The sequence below is a fragment of the Pagrus major genome, chromosome 5 (assembly GCF_040436345.1).
Source record: "Pagrus major chromosome 5, Pma_NU_1.0".
Classification (NCBI taxonomy): Eukaryota; Metazoa; Chordata; class Actinopteri; order Spariformes; family Sparidae; genus Pagrus; species Pagrus major.
Window position 1 is genome coordinate 11259346 of NC_133219.1, and position 20747 is coordinate 11280092.

At 41.9% G+C, this 20747-nt stretch overlaps 1 protein-coding gene across 3 annotated transcripts in view; it reads right to left on the reverse strand.

Annotated features, from left to right (window-relative positions):
- The window catches only part of LOC140996310 (uncharacterized), a 301135-nt gene that overhangs the window by 205507 nt on the left and 74881 nt on the right, over window positions 1-20747 (reverse strand). The window lies entirely within an intron of this gene.

The window sequence follows — 20747 nt, forward strand, 5'->3', positions numbered from 1 at the left end:
ACTCTGAACACTGATATTGTTTTAAATCAACTGCTGTTGGACCAGACACAGACTGTGCAGAGGTTTCTTCATCTTTGTCTTTCTGTTTAAGGGTATTACTGTAAAACAGGCAACTGGATAATAGCAGGGTTCAAAGCAATATGCGAAAAGAATGCAGTTTTTCCAGCTGAAATCATCTGATCCCTTCCATGCCTGAATCAGCTTCAGCTGTAAGCCAGATCGCTGAGGAGGAACACAAAGGGGAGAGGCAAATGAAAGAGAGAGAGAGTAAAAGAGAATGTGAGGGAGAAGACAGATACAGGAAAAGGAGAAATTCGAGAGAATGCAGCGCAGTGCAAAGTGTTTAAAGATGGCTCATGTCAGAAGTCAGAGGAAGACAGTTCTTGGCATCAGGAGTTAGGACTGTAGCAAATCATGTGGCCAAGGCAGGGGCCAGTCTGAACATGGAATCTGACAGAAGCCTCAAATATGGCGGCACTGGAGCTCAAAAATCTCTTGGCTCGTGGATTTCTGCAGCAGCAAGCTACTGTGTAGGGAAGTGCTGACTGCTGACTGCAGGAATTTCACTTCTCGCCGAGGATCAGAAGGAGATCCATGGTGACAAAAAGTCCCTCATTAAAGGCTCAGGCAGACTGTGACCAAGATTGCAGCAAACTTGTTTGTTAGCAAGTGTATGTATTCATCTAGGCATGTGAAGTTATTTCTAAACTTTGCAAACTTTGTAGAGCATTGCAGTGTATATAGTTTAATACACCATATTCATATCCATAGCACATAAAGGGCTCACATTCACTCAGAGCATAAAAAGTCTGATTGAGTGATGTGTCACCCACAAAAATGAAGAGCATATTTGAATTTCAAAGGGATGGCTCCCAGGGTTCAGCCTTCCCAGTTCTTAATTGTGTCTTAACTGCTCTCGCCTATTTTAATGGGTAGAGGTGGGCTGGTCCTCTATCTGAACTCCATTAGCCCAGTGTTAGCTATAGTGACCATAATGGTCCCTACTTCATTACTCTGTTGCTGGGAGAGACCAGATGATGGCCTAGGGAAGAGATGAAGGCCGGGGGGTTCAGCATGGCTGGGCAGAGCTCAAGTGTGAACAGAGGAAACGCCCCTTTGCCCATTCTCAGTGCAAAATTCTGTCTGAGACCCAAAGACGGGTACCAGCCTGCATTCAGTTCAACATAGATCCCCCGCACAAAAGAATCAGCAGTTATGAATAACGCTTTTGCTCGTAACCACTCCCCTCTCATGCATCAGGAGATTTAAGGAGTAAATGAGTTGCTTACGCCAACAGATAGCACTAAAGCCACAAGAGACAGTGATCCATTTGATATTCATGTCTTTACGTTCACATCATTCATTCATAGAGAACGTTTTTCAAAGGATGTCTACCTAAATACTCCAACATGTGCTTGGTACACTACAGGTTTTGTTACTGACCCCTTGCCTCCTGTTTTTCTAGTAATTCCCAAAGTTATTAGGCCCAATTGCATTAATTGCTGCGAGGAGTGGCCAGAGGGCATCTGTAACAGGCTGCCTTTGACAGCAGTGAACTGTGCATGTGTGGAGAAGTCAGAAACAAGTGGCACTGTCCCACAGTTGAACCCAAAAAATGCTCTTACACATGTCTCACCTTTCATCCCCTGACCCCATTATTTCTCCTTCCATAGAAACATCACCAAACAGAGAATGTTTGATTGCCCTGGCCCTCCGATCTCTCTCCCTCTCATAATGTTATCTTAAGAAATGTGGAAACGATTGAACCTCCATTTGATTTTGGCGGCTGAAATGACTACCACATTGGCGTCGTCCATGAATGTGTGTTTGTGTGTGTGAGTGTGTGGAGTTCCCCCCGGAGATTCCACTGAGAGATTCCAGGGGTTGTGTGATCCAGTTCCTCTCATCATGGCAAATTGACCATGTGCACTTGACGGCCGTCTGAGTAATCTCCCGACACGTCGGATTTAACACACCACTCCGCAATCACAGAAAGAAAAATAACTTTGGGGAAGAAAAGTCATAAATAACCTGGCAGAGAGGGAGCTTCACTCTCTACTTGCCCTCTGAACCTGGTTGAGAAAACAGTCAATAAGAGAGGAGCCACATCATTTTCACTGGAGTTATGTGGATACAATCATTAGTGGAGCCTTTAAAAGCCCCGGAATGTAATACTAACCCTAATGCTGAAAATAGTCAATACAAGAAACTAGTTTTTTTTTGGTAATAAGGCCTACAGGGAACATTTAAGGTCTGAGGAGAAGTTTTGTTATTGATACATAATCTAACAAAAGATCAAATCAACAACAGAATATGGTATCATTAATTAAAATAAATTAATGACAATTCAAACCAGAATGGCACTCAGTATTGCACATACCTATTACCCCTTTACCCCTTTAATTGAATCAAGCATAATCCAATATCAAACTCGACAGCCCTGTATCAGCCCTGTATCAATCACTCATAATGTTTATCTTAAGCATAACTTCAGCTCACCAGATCTGTAAAAGCCAACCAGTACAACAACTAAACAATTTCGGCTAGTTTAACGTGTCGACGTGTCATAATCAGTTACGCAAATACATCAATATACGTAACGTGTGTCGACACGGAAGACGTAAGCACTACCTGGGGCGGCTGGATTCACATTGGATCTGGCGATGCGGCGTTACGCCACAGGTTGGTGCAGTGGTGTGGGAGTCACTCCATGGCCCGTGTGTGTGACGTGTTATGAACCTCCGCTGATCAGTGTGCCAAAAGACAAAGCTGCTATGTTGTTATGTTACTAGCATGCTGGTCCTACTAGTGATTGTTTGTTCTCATCGACGGATTAAAGATAACAGTAAACAACCAGGATGAGGCAGATCATTACTGTGTTTTAAACTGGGGGACAAGACCAAACCAAAAGTGAAAAAAAAAACTTAACGCTACACAGAGAAATGTCTGTTGTGTTCCCTCTGTAGTATTTATCCATGCTAAATAACATGTCCTCCTGATCACCAGCTTATGTGATTGGCCTTTCTCCAAAAGTTGAGTCGGCTAGTCCTGTTTACTTTTTGTTCCCACCCAAACGTAATAAATATTAGGATTACACAGATTACCAGTTAAGACTGGGCTATTTTTTGTTGGGGAAAACTGTCCTGCAGTGCATACTGTCTGTTGATGATTAAAGATAATTGAATAAAATATTGAAACATAAATGACAAGATTTAAAATGTTATTTTGGGTGAATTTGTTGTTATATTAATCGAGTAACAAGAAAATAATAGTTCGATTGATCCAAAAAATAATTGATAGATGAATCAATAGAAAAATAGTCGTCCTAAAAAAATGCAGATGGAATCATAATCTACATTGTGTTGTGGAAGAATAATAGATTTTTATTAGGATCCGAAGCCAGGTGGATATTTGGGTATCCATATTTCGGTAGATATCAGCCACCGAAATATGCCAGATTTTTCTATCAACATCCATGCATTATTCCCTGAAATTAACAAAAATGACAAAAAATCCTGCATTTTTAAAGAAAGTGAGAAAAAAATTCCTGGACCTATTCTGGTCCGAGAACCCATCTTCCGTCCACATTTTCAAATCTGTTCAGTAGTTTTTATGTAATTATGTTGACAAACCAACCATGGACAGGAGTGGAAACATATCCTCCTGGACAGAGGTAACACATAACCGCAACAAGCAAAACGAGCTGTGGTATAGAAAGGTTCTATTGATGAACTATTGCCAAGCACATACTGTAGAGCAACAAGGTTGCTTGCTCTCCGAAAAAGAATGCATAATTCCTGGATAGAGAGTAGCAGTTAAAACTATGCAAGTGGCATTAACTGTTGCTACACTTACTGTATGTTACTGTTAAAAGACAATTTAAAAGTGAAAGAAGGAAAGACATAGTTAGAGACCTTGAGAGTATCAAGGAAATACAGAATGAAAAAGACAGATGAAAGACGGACATTGCCAGAAATTGTCATTCCTCCATGGCGGTGTGAGCAGGAAGTGGTTTGAAGCCAGGAGGATGTAGGCCATGTTCTTTAGAAGGGGGGATTACACTTGGCTCTTGTATGACAGCAGACTTTTCATCACACAGCCACAGTGAGCCACCACTGGCCTCCCAAATCTGTCACCAGACTCCATCAGGAGTGGCCCTCCAAATTGAAAAAGTCTGCTGCCATCAGCGAAGTGTAAGGGGTCATAGGTAGGAGCGCAGGGACAGAGGAAGAAAATGTGTGCATGTTTACGCAGCCACAGACCTGTCTGTGAGTTTATTTGCCTCTGTGTAACAGAGTATACTTAGAAGAGAGGTTAGGAGGAACAGAGAGGAGGAGAGGGAGAGAGTGAGAGTGGGAGGGAGGGCAGTTGAAGGGTTTAGGGGAAAAAAATGTGGTCATCAATTGCTGGCAGCAGATCCAGGGAGAAGATTATTGGACGGTAACCCAGCGGCAGATGTCTGATGAGTGTCTATTAACCTGCTTCCTACATCTCGTAGGCTGTGTCGCTGATGAATTCAGACCAGGAGGCCTTGTCCCGCCCAATAGGAGGGGTTGGTAATCCCTCTCCAGGAAATAGCTGCCAGAGACCTCAGGACCTGATTGGCTGTATTTGTGCTGCTCTGGCAGGAGAGGGATGCTATTGAGGAGATGTGAGTCAACCCCTGCTGCTTCCCCTCCGTGGCTCCACTATCATCGTATCACTCTGGTCTTTTATTCCTCTTTTCCTTTGCCTTCTTCTCCATCTTATTCCTCAGAGTTACAGTGTACATACATCCATCAATCCATCTAACCACCCACTGATGCCTTTGTCTAACACCTTACTCTCTCTCAATATTCTCTGTCCTTCCTTTCATCTATGTGCCTCAGTTGATACCTCCAATCCCTCCTTTACCCCAGTCGACCTCAAAGGCTAGATTCAGAGGATAGACCTAAGAGGCCTAGTCTTGTCATGGGCAAACAGTGAAACTCATAGGGGCATTAGCTCACCGTCACACAATCACAAGGGCCTTGGCTCATCTGAATGCCATATATGAAATCTGGATATGGGGTCACGTGACTGGGGTATGGCACAGTCCCTCTCCCTAGTCGGCACTGGTTCAGGTCCAACGAATTACTACACGGACACGGCAGAGCCTCTCCCACCTGCTCCCCAGCACAGACTCCTACATGGATGTGCCCATAGTGGAGAGACACTGGGACCATTAATAATTCTCCAGGAAAGGCTGTTCCATCACTATTGTTCAAGACATATTTGGATAGGCAGCATTATATAGGTCAGTGCAGTTTATTTGGCTACAATTATCATTACTATCCGTAAAATTATACCAAAAACAGATGAAAAGTGATGAGATATCAACTGACACCTTTCTTTAAACCTTTTTTTTGGTCCATTTGGTGTGTTTGTAAAAGAAACCATGTCCCGAAAGCCTGGATGATATATGAGTTTGGAATCATCTGCCAACAATCCATTTTTCTGTCATCGCCTCTTGGACTTTTGCTTCCCTCCCTTTTTCTCCGTGCAGAACAAAACAAAGACCATTTTGGAGGAAGGCCATCTGAAATAAAAATCATCTCCACCCAACCATCTAAGCATGCCAGTTAGTTTCCATTAAACCTGTTTAACTAGCGGCCCACTAAGCATGGCCCAGGACAACATGGCTGGCTTGAGGCAGTGTATAGGGCAGAGGGAGGGAAATAAGGGGAGTGAGAGTTCAGGGTCTGTGCTTCACATCTGTTCCTGTATTAAAGGCATATGGGCCGGGCCGGGCCAACCACTCATGAGCATTCACGGAGCCCCGTCCTGAGCCCAATCAGTGTTGATGGGGGTGATGTAATGGACCTGCGTTGGCCTCCCTTGTCCTCTCAAGCACAGTGCAACCGCACAATCCTGCATAGTAGGCCTGACAACAAGCCAGCTTGCTGTCAACACCTGCCCCTCAAACACTGGTGGGATGAAGGGACACATGCAGGGGGAGTGAAGGGATAGAGAGGGGGATTGACTGAGGTAGAAAAATAGAGAGGAAGGCAGATAGAGTAAAAGGTGGCCAGTAGGAGCATTGCAGTCACAGAGGTCTGAGGAGAAAAGAGAGATAAATGGAGCAGAAAGGGATAGGGGAAAGGGATAAAAGAATAATTGGCTGTTTAAGAGACCCCTGCACCACTTTTTTTAAACAGAAATAACCACATCGCAGCTAGATCTCCAATCCGAAGCTAGAATAAATGTTGGCAATGTACTTTTCTCCATCATGGATATGTTAGTCTTTAAATCACTTTTTTATTATTATTATGTGTTTTAGCCTATTCATGCCTTCTTCTGACACAAAGGGCCACAGGTTGGAATCCAGCCCGGGCCGCTGCAACGATGACACAGCCAATGCACATGGGGCACAATTTTACATTTCAATTTTCAATTTAAGGTTGTGGTAATGCTGTGCTTACGGCCTGGTTAGGTTTAGGCACAAAAACTACTTGGTTATTGCTAGGAAAAGATCATGTTTTGGCTTACCTGGTTCTGTTGCCACAAGCATGGCTGGAAATTGTCCCGACATCTGGTCAAAATATTTGGTGTTGTTGTCACTAAAATGGCTGGAAAAAGTCCTGATTTATCATACAAATATCCACTGGTTTCATGCCGTCCCTCTTTAAATCAGTCTTGAACAGTGGTTGCTAGCTTGCCAACCATTTCGCCGAGCTGATATACCAGTACCATCCCCTCCACCTCCTGACATACATGCATTGTGAACATTGTGACATGACACATATTGTAGAAATGTTGATATGATACGTATGACACATACAAATTTGAAACTTTACATGCCAACATTTTATTCTGGCGACTGGGCTGTTGTTTCCCTTGATATCAAATAGACCTAACATACCTATACACTGTGCTGTATTGTTGTTGTTGTGTGGAAATGCACACAATGCTGCTCAACAAAAAATATGTTTAATTGCATTTTAGTTTACATTTCTTTGAAGAGCTGTTCACACACTTCACCATCTTGGCAACGTCTACTATCAGATCACATGCACCTTGTGTCTGTCTTACAGTATTTAAGGCCAGACAGAGAAGGAAAAATACAGTACAGAGGACGCTGTGTGTTGTCTGTGTGTAACTGTGTGGCTGCATTGTAATCAGAAAGAGGCCTGCTGCTCTAACCTCCTCTGTCAGAAAATTAGGAGCCTGTGCAACATGTCCCTTCCACATTTATCAGTGACACCACCATGCTTGGACCCACACAATTGTGTTTTCATCTGTCCCCACAAACGACCATTTATCTTGGTGGTGTAATGGAGGAGAAGTTAAGGGAAGGGAACAGGATCAAGGGATCCTACGCTTTGGTGGACAGGTATGGCGGTGAGGAAAGGCCAGCCTGGATGCCTGACTTGGTTGACTGAGTGCCATCACGGGGTGGGGGCTTGTGTGCTGCTTGGCTTCTCAGAAGGATAAGGTGTAGTCACTCTGTGGTGACCCAAGAGCTTGTCACAGGGGATGTAATGAGGTCAGATTACAGGCTAGTCCACAGACTGGCTGCAAAAGGTTGGCCCATAATCCCACAGTCATTAAAGGAATGCTTTGTTAAAAGTGGATGGAAGAGAGGGAAAAAGGAGATGGAGAGAATGAAAAAGAGGGGGGAATATAAGAGGTGTGTGGGGGAACTCAATAACACTTGATTCGATATGAAAAGCCTCTTGTTGCCACCCAGGAGAAGCCCGGCTAGGAAGGATGTGAGGGAAGCCAGCCGAGAGACTCCTACAACCAGGAAACAAGACATGCCTTGTTCCGGGTTTAAGGAGCAAACAGATTAAGATGAATTGATGCAAGCTTAGTGACTTTGGAGAATGGGGGAGAAAAAACGCCCACAGATCAATAAGGCTTAGGAAGCAAGCAACCAAAGACAGAATCTCCACTCACATTCTGGGGGATAACACTCAATGAAGGAAGGGTCTCAGATCTCGTATATCCCTACTAAAAAAGGTTTTGGTGTAGAATAACAGAATTAACTAATCTAAAGAAACAGGAAAAATAAGATTTTAAACAATAAGGTCTTCAGAAAATAAAAGAATTAAAATTTTTCTCCAGCATATTGTACACTGTGCTGGAGATCAGAAAATTATTTCTGAAAGTATGCAAGGCGTAATAAATTTTAAAACAGCGACAATGGAGCAAGGTTTCACAATTCATACAGGTCTTTCATATGAATATTTGCATATTTTCTCAGAATTTACATGTTTGGGGTTTAAAAATGAAAGCGCCTGTACTAACTGTGTGCACTAAAACACATGAGGGTTTTAAAATAAAGCATATGCAGATCACACCAAAAGTCCTATTGCTAGCAAGCTAACATACATCCAGTGTCCCACAGTGCACTGTGACAGATCCGTGCCTAAGCCGGCCTGGCGGGGCCTGCGCCCTCATGTTTGCAGAGATCAGAGAGAATCATCTGGGTTAACATGGTAATTATACGGCAAAGCCTTGCTATCTCGGGCTGGATCTGATACTGTTTTTCTCCTCTCTACTCGGAGATCTCAGGCCTCCAGTCAGGAGGAGCGACAGCCGTCTTCCAGAGCTAATCCCTCAAGAGGTGTTCTACCACTGTCAACTTAATGAAAATGAACATGCTGTGAGTGCAGGCATTTGATTACACAAAAGTCATGAGCATCACAAAATGGTCTTACCCCCCATATGGCCCCATGTACCGTCTATATAGACAGGCTTGAATGAATGTCAAAATTCCTTTCCTTTGTCTAGAATTAATGGAAGACAGAGTGGTAAATAGTACAGCTTATTGTGAATAAATATTCAACATAATTGGATGTTATATTGAAGATGTATACCAGTGAATCTGAAAAATGCATGTCCATGTCTGATCTGTTAACTTAGTTTTCATGAGAATATCTGAACCAATGCATGTAATACCACAGTGCTCGGTGACCTCGACATCTGTTGAAACTGACCTCATGTGCGTTCCTGGGCCTCGGTCAGGTGATTCAGGCCGACGATGGAGTTACAATTAAAAAAGGATGAGGTGAGCTGACCCCGACTGCAGCTAGCGAAACCATTGTCTGAAGCAATTATGAAAGGGACATCAAGAATAACATTAAGCTGCCTTATATAACCTAGTTAACTATGAGGATAATGTCATGTTGTTTTGTGGAAGAAGAACATTTAAATAAAATATATCTAACCTCCGACAGTACCGAAATTTTCTTTGCCTTTCATGTGGTGTAAAAACAATCTGCTGCTAGCCTTCAATCAATTTCAATTTGGAAAAATATTGCTTGACAATACAATACAATGAATGATAAAATATATTATCACTGTATTAATCACAGTTTCGGATAACCAAAAAAAACCTGTTGGGGGAGGAGCATTGAATGGCTATGACTGTTATTTCCCAGTATGTTTGTTTATGTTTTTCTGTATTTATTGTATTGTGCATTGCTCCTGTGACCGCAGGTGTGCCCTCTAACCCCAAAGTCATTAGCCTTTGCTGTCTGGGTCTCTAAACTGCACCACGTTGGTGCAAAACACGTGCAGAGAAACAGACCGACAGAGAGAGAGACAGAGAAAGCGGGAAGGGGAAGAAGGCTCCAGGGCCAATTACGACCCAGAGAAAACAAAGGGCTATATTTCAATGATTCCTCCAGCTGTGCTGTTTATGAGCTGTGTGCTTAGTCTCTCTGTGACCTTCACCTCCACACTTGCCCTCTCTGAGGGAAAACGAGCTAAAATGCCCCGATGCTCAATCTTTCATTTCCCCTTGTTTTTTCCACTATTTCCACTTTTTTTTTCTTCAGCTCGTTGCTGAAAACATATTACGTGATTCAGAGTTCTGTTAATATTTGTTATTTCACAGTTTTTCACTGCGTTGCACTTTTAGTGCCACCTCGACATCCTTCTGTGCTATGTCTGAAATAGCCTTAGATATGAAAGTAAGAAAAAATATGGACTAATCTCAGGTTTAATGGCAAGGTGTGTGTCATATGTAACCTTTATAACTTTGCTTGTCAGTCAGCCCCACCACCACCACACATACACACACATGCACACCCATTACGGACCTCATAAGCAGGGTCTGGGTATCAGTCACTGTGGCCCTTTGACAGGTCTAACCTTCCCAAGCGGCAGGATACACCATCTTCACTGCAGTCCTATTGACCAAAGCAATAAGCCATTCTATATGGTGTATTAAAGTCATTTTCCACATGCCACCTCAGCACGATCCATTGTTCATGCAAGCTCCTGCTGACCATGAAAAGAGGTGAAAAGGAAAAAAAACCTTTCCTGTGCTCTCAGACCAAATTGCAACACTTTGCACGGTTTACATCATTTAAGGAATAACAACTCAGCTGGAAATGTTTTTTTCCTTCCTGACTTAAAAGGTGTAGTCATTATCACGGTCACTCATGAGGCAATTTTGGATTATAAACGGGGAGACAGAGGTCCCAGAAACAGCTCCACACTTGAAGGTATATGTCCTGACAACCCAGAGAGCATGTTCCATTTATGTTCTCAACAATCCAGTCTCCCATTTCATTCCCCTTAAATTTGCAAGCAAAAAAGGGAAAAGGAGGGGCTCTTTTGTTGGCAAGCAGTGGCTGTGTAATATGTTGAGGCCATCTGCGTAGTCCGGTGGCTGCTCTCCACTGCTCCCTGTGTCAGAGGTGGTGTTGGAACCGCTGTGTACCTCACCCTGGCTTCTGCTGAAATCAGCTCTAGTCCGGGACCATGTGACAAATGATTCCAATCTAGGCTGAGCGCCCTTGACTTGACCCTGACCGCTGTAGACAATAAGGGCAAGCTCAGTCACTGGAAAAGATGTTCTGCGCTAATAAACCCGAGTGCGGACCAGAGGTAGCAGTAAGCAGACGCACGACTGGGGCGTTGGGGGTGGACAGGAGAGAGGGAGGGGGAGAGTTCAGGTTCTGACCTCTCAGGTGCAGGTTGATAATGAGTCTCCCTGTTTGCTCTGTGAAAATGACCTCAGAGAGATGAAAGGATCCAGAGCACAACAAAGAGCCCCATTCTCTGTTCCTCTGAAATGGGATCATTCTTGAGGATTGGCTTATGAATGCACTTTCTATTTCATTGCTTTTAAAGGGCACTTAAGCCAAAATACAAACATGTAAAAGTAGTTGGGCTAGATGCCGCCACACAGCCACTGAAACCAAGCACACCTCCTCTCAGACCCCACACATTCAAACAAAACAGCCAAACGCACACATAAAAGCAGCTGCTCACTTGCACACACACGCATGCAAGCTCAAACACAAACACACACACCGACAATATCCCAAATCCTGCTTGTGCCTCCCCTTGTCTCCTTAATAAACCCTATAAAATGAGTGTGCTCTTGCCAAGCTTGGTGCCGTAAACATGCCACTCCAGAAAGGTTCTGGGCATCCCGCTAGTTATGCTAATGAAACCCCCACCCTCCTCTGTTTTTCACTCTCTCTTATCCTGCTGGCACAGCCTTCAGTCTTCCGCAATACACCACTCCATTGTCAGCCCCTGCCCCTGTTCTGCTGGCATCAGACTAGATAATACACAGCAAAACGAAGATCCAAGAACCCTTGTAAAAAAACATGGCAAGAGAATAATATGGTTATTATTTCTTTGAACTCAAAACCAGGCCATTGTTCTTCATTTTTGTGCCCCAATTTGTAGCAAAATATGGTACAAAATATGATTATCTTAACAATGTGCATGCATGGACGGCTAATTATAATGATATAAACAACGTCTCCAAGGTAAGTGATAGCGAAGACACAACAGGAGGTCGTAATGTATTGAACAAAATAACCCGGACATCCGTCTGTTGATCTTTGAGTAGTCAAAGTTGTTCACAGCCAGGAAGTAGAGGCAGGACTTCTTGTAATGCTGATTCTGGCATAGTAGAGGGTATCAGCAGGTTCTTTGTCATGGGGACTTTGAGGAACTTAGTGTTGAGAGGGGAAAGTGCTGGGCACGACAGGAACCACTGAAGTCTGCTGAACTCTGCTGAGTGTCAATGTGGCAGCCAGGATTATACCCTCCCCTCCTTTGCTCCAAAATACAAAACCCACTTGACACTGCAGCCAAAAGTTTTGTTTGTGTGAATCTATCTGTGAGTAGGTGTATGTGAATGCACATTTGTGTGTCTCTATATGTGTGTGTATGTGTGTCTGCAACTTCAGGGCCCTGTGTGCATGTGGCTTTCTCAGAGTTGTCTGGTAAGCCAGGCCACTGACGTGGATTTGTGGCTTGACTGCAGAGGAGTTTATCACAGATAATTACATAAGAATGTGCTGGAAAAGGAACAAACCACGGACGGTCTGGGCTGGCAGATGCTGAGCCTCGGCCTACACAGTGCCCTGTGCTCCCTGCACTCCAGCCTCACACACTCCAGCCCCCACCGAGCGCCTCTAAGCTTGAAAGGGCACCAGAGAAAACACTGAAACACTGGAGAGCCCAAATCAGCTTCTCTTTCATGGCTCACCCTGCAGCCACCTTACCTCTCTTTCATCTGTCATACTTTTCACACACATAACACAATAGAGTCTACTACATACACAAGTGAATGTTTGAAAATGTTGTTTAAGATATAGAATTATTAGTTACAAACATTGATGAATAATAAAAAATATAGAAAGATGTCATGTAGAAAGATCTATAAAAACATTGTGTGAAAAGCTTGCAAATCCAATTTTGCTTTTCAAAATTTCAACTTCTTACAATATGTATTAAGCTTCTTATATTTCTAGAAGAAAAAAAATGTGATATTGTTTTTGTCAACTGATAATGTTGCATGAGTGGAATGTGATGCCGGTGAAATGTGAACAGTGGTGTGACGGATAGGGAACAAACGATGGCGGATGGATCCGCTCAGATGCCAGAATAATAAAACACTCTTCTCCAGCAACCAGAAATGGTTGCCAACAGTACAATAGAAAAAGAAAGAGATGCAGTACTACCGTAAACACATGATTGAATGATCTGTCACCAGGATAAAAAGCACAAGATAAACTTAGATTTGTTAGAGGCACACTCACTCATACATAAAGACTACCACCACCATTAAATCTACTCAGGGATGTGCGCACTACAGCAGCAGGTATAGGAAGCAGTTGTGGGTTTAATGGTTTATCCTGTATTATGAAGAAAACTGAGAGCCAAGGGACCATTGAGATGCTTTTTGCCAGGTTCCCTCTCTTGTACTCCACCATTAGAAGGAAATTATTTCTGATCACTAGCGAGCAGCTCCTGAATCGAATGAGTGACCCCAAGGTGAACATGGTGCTATATAGCCCTATTGGAGGCTCATTCAGCCATTCATCCACTGTAGACATCATTACTTCCATATTTTACAGGTGTCCAATGTGATATGGCTGTACTGTGTGTGTGTGTTTGTGTGTGCGAGAGAGAGGAAGTGCAAGATTGTGAGGCAGAGAGGAACGAGGAAGATGAGCTGTAAAATGAGGCATATATTATCTAAAAAACTGGGATCAGTTATTTTTTTTCTTCATATATTGTCCTTTAGGGCCCTGCAGTATATCAGTAGTATATTGTTATTGTGATATGAGACTAAATATCTTAGATATTGCTATATCTTGATATAGCATATGATTTTGTCTTTTCCTGGTCTTAAAGATTGCATTGTAGTAAAATGATGTAATTGACTGAACAAGAACAAAAATGCTCACTTTTAGGTCATGTTTTCCAGATTGCCTTAAGTGTCTGTTCATGTGTGGTGGGAGGGGGCATGTCTCTGTTGCTGATGGTGTGTTCTGTGTGGGGGTTTATCTATGTGCTGGTGTGCTGAATTGGAAATGGAAGTTTATAAGGTCGCTGGCAAAAATGCTCTCCTCTGCCCTCATAAGATAATGAAAACAGCAAAGCAGGAACTAAAATCTGACCATTGCAAAACCGAAACTGCACAGAGGTAGAAAGATAAATAACCTTGTGTACCAGCGTAGTGATTTCTGGGTATCAATGCCTTTTCAATTCACTTACTTTTTGGAATCATCAAGGTCAAAAGGCAATTTCAACAACCACTGAAATAAATAAAACAGTTTGGCAGCAAATTAAATAGAAAGGGGAACAAAGCCATGCCTCCAGCGACTAACAGAAAAAGCAAGGGTAGAAAATCTCACATGAAAGCTAATTTCAGATAACATCAAGCTTTGCCATTTGACTAATTGGAACACACTTCACTCCTCATACAGAAATGCCATTAGCACTAAAAACATTTTGTGTGAAAGACTTTTGTCGTGCAAAGCATTATTTTCCCATCCATGACGGCATCCAAAAGCTACTGACGGTAAACATGTTAGATTAATCTAATTGTTTGTTAATAATAACAATACCTTAAAAGAACACTGATTGAAACAGTTTTATTTTCTTCACTTTGACTATTAAAAGCCCAAGTGCCATTCTTAATCCATTACAACATGTTTACAATATTCAAACCATGGTCCGTCTATCTTCCCTTTACCTACTTTTAACAAAGTATGCTTGAGCAGAGAAACAAACGCAAGTATGTTAGTATGTAACTTTATCATGTATCTTTATGACTGACTGTTATAACTGGCTGTTGTTAAATGCTGCACTTAAGAGTATATGAACGGTGGTTGTCTGTTCTGGTATTTTTTTGTGTTGTTTATATTGTTCCCCTCACTTCTGTAGGCATTTTTTAATGTGAAAGGATAGATTGGATTTTAGATTCCGACTTTAATTTGTGTTCATTTAGGACTATGCACAAAACAGAAGTATTACATGATCTTAAAACAATTCACTGCTGGTGCTGTGCATCACCAACCCAAAGTGTCTGCATTTGACGACCTGGGAAGGAGACTCAACAATAAACTTGTCAGAATTGTTTACTCCACCTTTAATACAATTTAACTTGTTCTTAGAGGGAATTGTTTTTACCGGAAATTATGGCCACAGATATTTGAATGTGTCTGACTTCAACAGATTTTCCCAGTAAAAAATAAAAAGGTAATTGCCGGAAATGGAAATCCAAGTGACAGGGCCATCCTGCAAAACAGTCCTCATTCCTTTCAAAAATGGGACATCTGCTGTTGTGAATATCTAAATTTGTAGTCTACAAGTGTAATACAAACACCACTTTTTTTAAATCCATCTTCAAAAAAGTGTATGTAAATAAATACAATTATATTTCTCTGGCCAATTTGGTACTTAATTTTGCTTAGTGCAGATCTCTCAAGTAGAAATAAAATCAGTTAAACCTGCTATTAAATGTATGAATTCATTAATAGAATATATGCAACATACATAGTTTGGATTTTGGTCATGTTATCACAGATAAAAAGATTCATGAAATCTGACCTTTTGTCCTTTTCTGGTCATTTATTTCTGTGTATCCACATATTTCTGCGGTCCCCCTGTTCTTTTTTTGCCTTCTACAGAACATGTGAGCAGATAAACTGTTTAAATTTGTGACCAAAAGGGATACTGAAGAGTGTCAAGCACAGCTCAAGGTTATTGTCTTAGCCTGTTTCTAGTTTCCTGATTCTGATCTCTCTGCACATATTTTCGAGTCCATCCTGACAAACCACACGGTATACTGTATACTTTTTGTTCAAGGAGCCGGTGCAGTTTCTTGATAAAAATAAAAGAATGGTGAGAACAGTTTATTACTGTTTAGAAGCCTCCTTCTGAGAGCAACACAAGCACATATGAGAAAGAGAGTAATGATATGCTTTAGGTCAATATTTTACACAATGATGCATTTTGGGAGGCACACCTCTGCAGGGCATGTGTGAAACAATGGGTGTCATAACTGCCCTGTGCAGCTTATTAATCTTCCCTCGCCCTCTAATCAATCTGTTTCTCCCCTTGCAAACACTGGTTACATTCCCGCGTTAAACGAGAGACCATCTTTCACCGTGGCACAAAAGGGTGGCTCCAGGATGGTGATGTCTCTCTTACACGAGGCAGCCAGGAGTAACAGCACAAAACGACTTCCTCAGGATGTTTTTAAATCAATGATGGCAAGATTAAGCAGGGAAAATGTTACTGAGAGCTGATGTGTTGTCAAGCTTGTATAGCAGGGATTCAGAGGACATTAAGTTTTTCTTTCCATGGCTGATTCAGCGGTGTATGAATCAGCTAGGATAGGAAAAGTCATTTATTTATCAAAAAGAGTTTGGCTTTTTTTCATTATTTCAAAGCCAAAAGAAAAACAGTGAGCGATTACATATAAACTATCTGAATTAGAGTTTAATTACAAAACAAAGTCAGACAGATTTGCGAAGCTGTGACATGATGGTATGTTTTATCTTTATAAAATCTAGGCTGGATTTCATTAGGCATGTCCAATGAAACAAATGGTGTCATGCATACAACTGGGAACCATTTGAAAGGTATGTTGTGAAGTCATACTGTAGTGCTCAGCTAAAATTATTCTATACAGTAAATGACAGCAAAGGGAAGTAGCCACTATTCTTGTTATTCCCCATTGTAAAGTCATACTGCAGCAATTATTCAAAATCTTTGATTATCCTCAGAGAGGCGATGCAATCATGGCTGAAAATCAATTTCAGGGACATCAGGAAGAATCAAAAAGCTAGCAGAGTGCCAACAGGGCCAAGGGCTTGCGCGAGAGAAGAGAAGGGATTTTTTTTCTCATCATCGTTTCGGTTTTTCCCTTTGCTAAGGGTAATCAGCCAGCAGCACCAGAGAGCTTGCTGTTAGTCGGAGCCAGATCCTGATCCTGTTCAGAGCTGCTAGTGATGTAGAGCCAGGTAGCATCCAATTAGTGCTTAGTTTAACTTAATGCAAAGTGCTGGCACTCAGCGCACCGAATCCAACTAGTTGTCATAGAATTTCCACGCTTCTGCTGTCAAATTCATGAACATTTGCTGATTTGCTTTGCCTTCTCAAGGCACCATGAAGTTGAAATGAGACATTTCCATCAATGCTGTACCGTGTATGGCCATTTTCTGCTAAAACAGATTGGCCTGATTACTGATGAGACAGCAGGCACGTCAGTGGCGGCTGCTTGATGCTTATTGACAACTGTGTTGCTTTAGAACCACATTTACTCCTTTTACATATAGAGCAATTTGTAATGGCACAGGTTCCAAAGCTCTGTAATGGATGTAAATCCAATGAAAAAAATCATTATTCATGATAAACCAAGAGCATGTACCATTTTTAGTAAACAAAGCTGGATGTTGAATTTCACACTTTCTTTATGTTCAATCAAGGCGAGCATCTTCATATTCAATCAGTTTGGACTTGTCCAGATGCTGGACTTAACTCTAACAGCTGAGAGATGATCAAGTCCGATAATTACATATTTAAAGACAGCATAAAAAGGCAACCCCACCCTAAGCTGTGTTATTCATAGCAGGCTGATTTGGTAGATGAAACACTGAATGATATTCCAGAGATATCACAAATGGCTAATATCTTATTTGTCCCCATTTAATGTATCTCAGGCCCCTCCATCTTTATTTGCAATCTTCTTTTCCTTCCTTTTCCTTTCCTCTCCCTGAGTGTAGACAGCTGCGAGGACAGTCTCCACAGACTGTGGTCTCTGGCAGAAGGCAGACAATTGAGTACTGGAAGTGGCATGGAACGAGACAAAAGGAGCATGAGGTGGCTTCCTCCCTCTGTCTTCCTCCCCATCAAGGCTCCATGGGCAGACTGCCCACTCTTTCATAACAGCATTAGCAGAGACTACGCAGCAAAACAGTGGAAAATCCACTCCACCATGTTTCCTCATCAGCGATGTCTTCTTGTCGACCTCCACCTTTGTTTCAGTGACTTACATCAATATGGAAGATGAATATGGGCCAACTTCTGAGGTTACGCCAAATTCAACAAGAGACAAGCTTGTCAACCATGAAATCGTCTTTACAGACGGAGTATGGACAAATTTGGATTGGTTGAAGGCACTTTCATCCCTGGGAAATTTCCTGACCTTTATTTTATGTTCCAGGCCATAAAAATCAGGTAAAATGGTATCATAACAACCAGTATAAAGGAAAATGGTGGTCTATTATCCTCCATAATTCCTCTCTGGACATCTATCATCATTCACCCTGTACTCAAGCTACCCAGCAGTTGTCACAGGACACCCCCATAGTTGTGCAATCTGTAGCTTCCCTCTTTGCCCTTTCTTGGTAATACCTCCTGTGACACAGTTGGCTCAGCACCCTTATATAAACACACACACACACACACACACACACACACACACACACACACACACACACACACACACACACACACACACACACACACACACACACACACACCTGTTTGACCTCTGAGGTTCAGTGAGAGCATTAAATACCAATTAGGGTTGGGACAGGCCAAGCTGAGTCTGAGGTTGTAGCAGGGCCTTGAGGAGGCCTGTGGGAAGCAACTTATTGGTCCCTGGGCATAAGTGTGTGTGTGTGTGTGTGTGTGTGTGTGTGTGTGTGTGTGTGTGTGTGTGTGTGTGTGTGCGTGTTTGACTGCTACTAGGTTCATACTGTATGACTGTATGTGCGAGGGACTGTGCACAATAACGACATCAATAGCGTAGACAACCTCCCAATAGACATCTTTCTACTTTATACAAATACCACATCTGGACAATTTATTTTAAAGTTGTATTCTGACAACTCCTTTTCTATTACATCTTAGCATGGGATTGAGCAGGATTAGTTTTTTCTGCTTGAAATTATATATTTTTTTAAAAAAATAAGTAATTTACTGTTTTTGTATACTGCAGATGTTTAGACAGTGTGTCTAGATAAATTACCTAATGCTTACACTGTAAGACTTCAATAGATATATGGCAAATGGCTATATGGAAATTTGGAGAGGTGCAATTAGACATCTGAAGTAGGTTGTTTGTCTCAGTTTAAGGTGATTTTCTTCTTTTACAGCATGCCAAATACTTTTTTTTATTCAGCATGTACAAAAGTCTTATTTTCCCTCCGTCTTACTCTTGATGTGCCTAAATTAAGACAAAGTGGTATTAAGTCTGTGGTGCAACTACAAACCCAACGCAAAATGCACAAAAATGCAGTAAATGTAAAATAAAGTGCAGTCTCTGGAATAACCCTTTAGTGTTGAGGATATGCATTATCTCTGCTGTGTCCATGGCTACATTTTATAACAGATGTTTATAAAGTGTTTCTCTCTTTACTTTTGTTCTCCATGATATCTTTCATGTTGGTCACATGGGTTTAAACTGTTATAACTCAGTTTTATGTTCAAAATAAAACAGCAACACAGGAGAAAGAATATTAGCAAATGCTCCAAAGGCAACCCTCTGAGAAATATCTGTTTTCAGCAGTGAATCTTGAGACTGTGTGTGATGATCTGCTGTGGTTATCTGGTGGTTTCAGAGTCATGCCCTTTACTGTCCCTCTGCTATTTACCCACCAGACACACACAGCTTGATAAATGTTTTGTCTGACCTTCTAAATTTGTTTTCCTTCCTCTTAACTGTGATTTTATTTCCCTTGGACAGGCCAGACTGTGTGTGTGTGGATATGTGTGTGTGTGTGTGTGTCTGTGCATGTGTGGATGTGTGTGCAAGACTGTCTACTTATTTGTCTTTTTGCAAAGTAAAAACAAGGTCCATATCCAGAAAGATAAAATCTATCCTCTTCTTACTGCAAATTACTTCCATCATAACCTCATTTCAATAAACAAACCATTGAACAAGCAAAGAATTGAAACAACTACTAATAGCAGGGCTCCAACAGCCACTGACCATCCATCTAGCGTGTGTCTACTTCCGTCTGGAAAGGGTTAAAGTCGCCACAGGCCAGAGCAGAGTCAACATCGGCCACGGCTTGGCTGGCCTACCCTGCCAGATCAATATCTGCAAATAATAAATTAGCTCCCCAGAGGGGTCGCACTAAACCTTCAGCAACACTGCCCTGGAAAAGTCCACAATTGGTGTGTGCGACACTCAATAAGCCAGGTGAATGACTGTGCAGGGGCACATCTTTAGCACTCCATAATAGAAAATTAATGGTGCTCAAATCAGTGCTGAGGGCACCCTGAGGGTTACCTAATAGGCCTAGTTAGAACTGTCATCCCTCCCAGAGTCGCCTAAAATATCACATGCAAACACGGGGAGCCAAGAAGAGAGAGAGGAATGGGGGAGATGTGGACGCGTGCATGCAAGCCTTTGTGGGTGGGTGGATGGGTGGGTGGGTCAGCAGGGGGTAAGGGTGTGTTGGGGATGAATGGAACGGAAATAAGGACAGGTAGCAGGGATTACCACCTTCGGTATTGATTAATTTAGTGAGAAATGTTATTTTGAATTTGGAAGTGAACAGAAACTAAAGCTGTCAGACCAAACCTAAATATCATAATTGAAGTTATTTTCAATCCTTGTTTTTCACTCCTGACTGAGCTGAATGCATCACTGTCTCGTGCTTGGACTGTTTGTCAACATTTTTATGAGCCTATTAGCTTGTTTTTCGCACAAACCTGTTTGTGAGTCTGACAAGTAGATTTCCACTCCTCCTAACTCCTCTTTCAGTCCACATATGAATATATTTCAGTTCATCTCAGCACAAGACAAGAGTAAGCACACCATGAGTTCATCTTTCAAGGAATACTGTAAATCAACACTATACTGTTGCTATGCATTTTGACTGCACTTTCCTGTTTGCTTGTTCTATTTGACATTAATTCATTTAGTAGTCTCAAATCTGTGTGTTCAAATGTATGTCAGATATTACTTATTTTAGTCTGACTTAATTTTAAAGAATAATTCC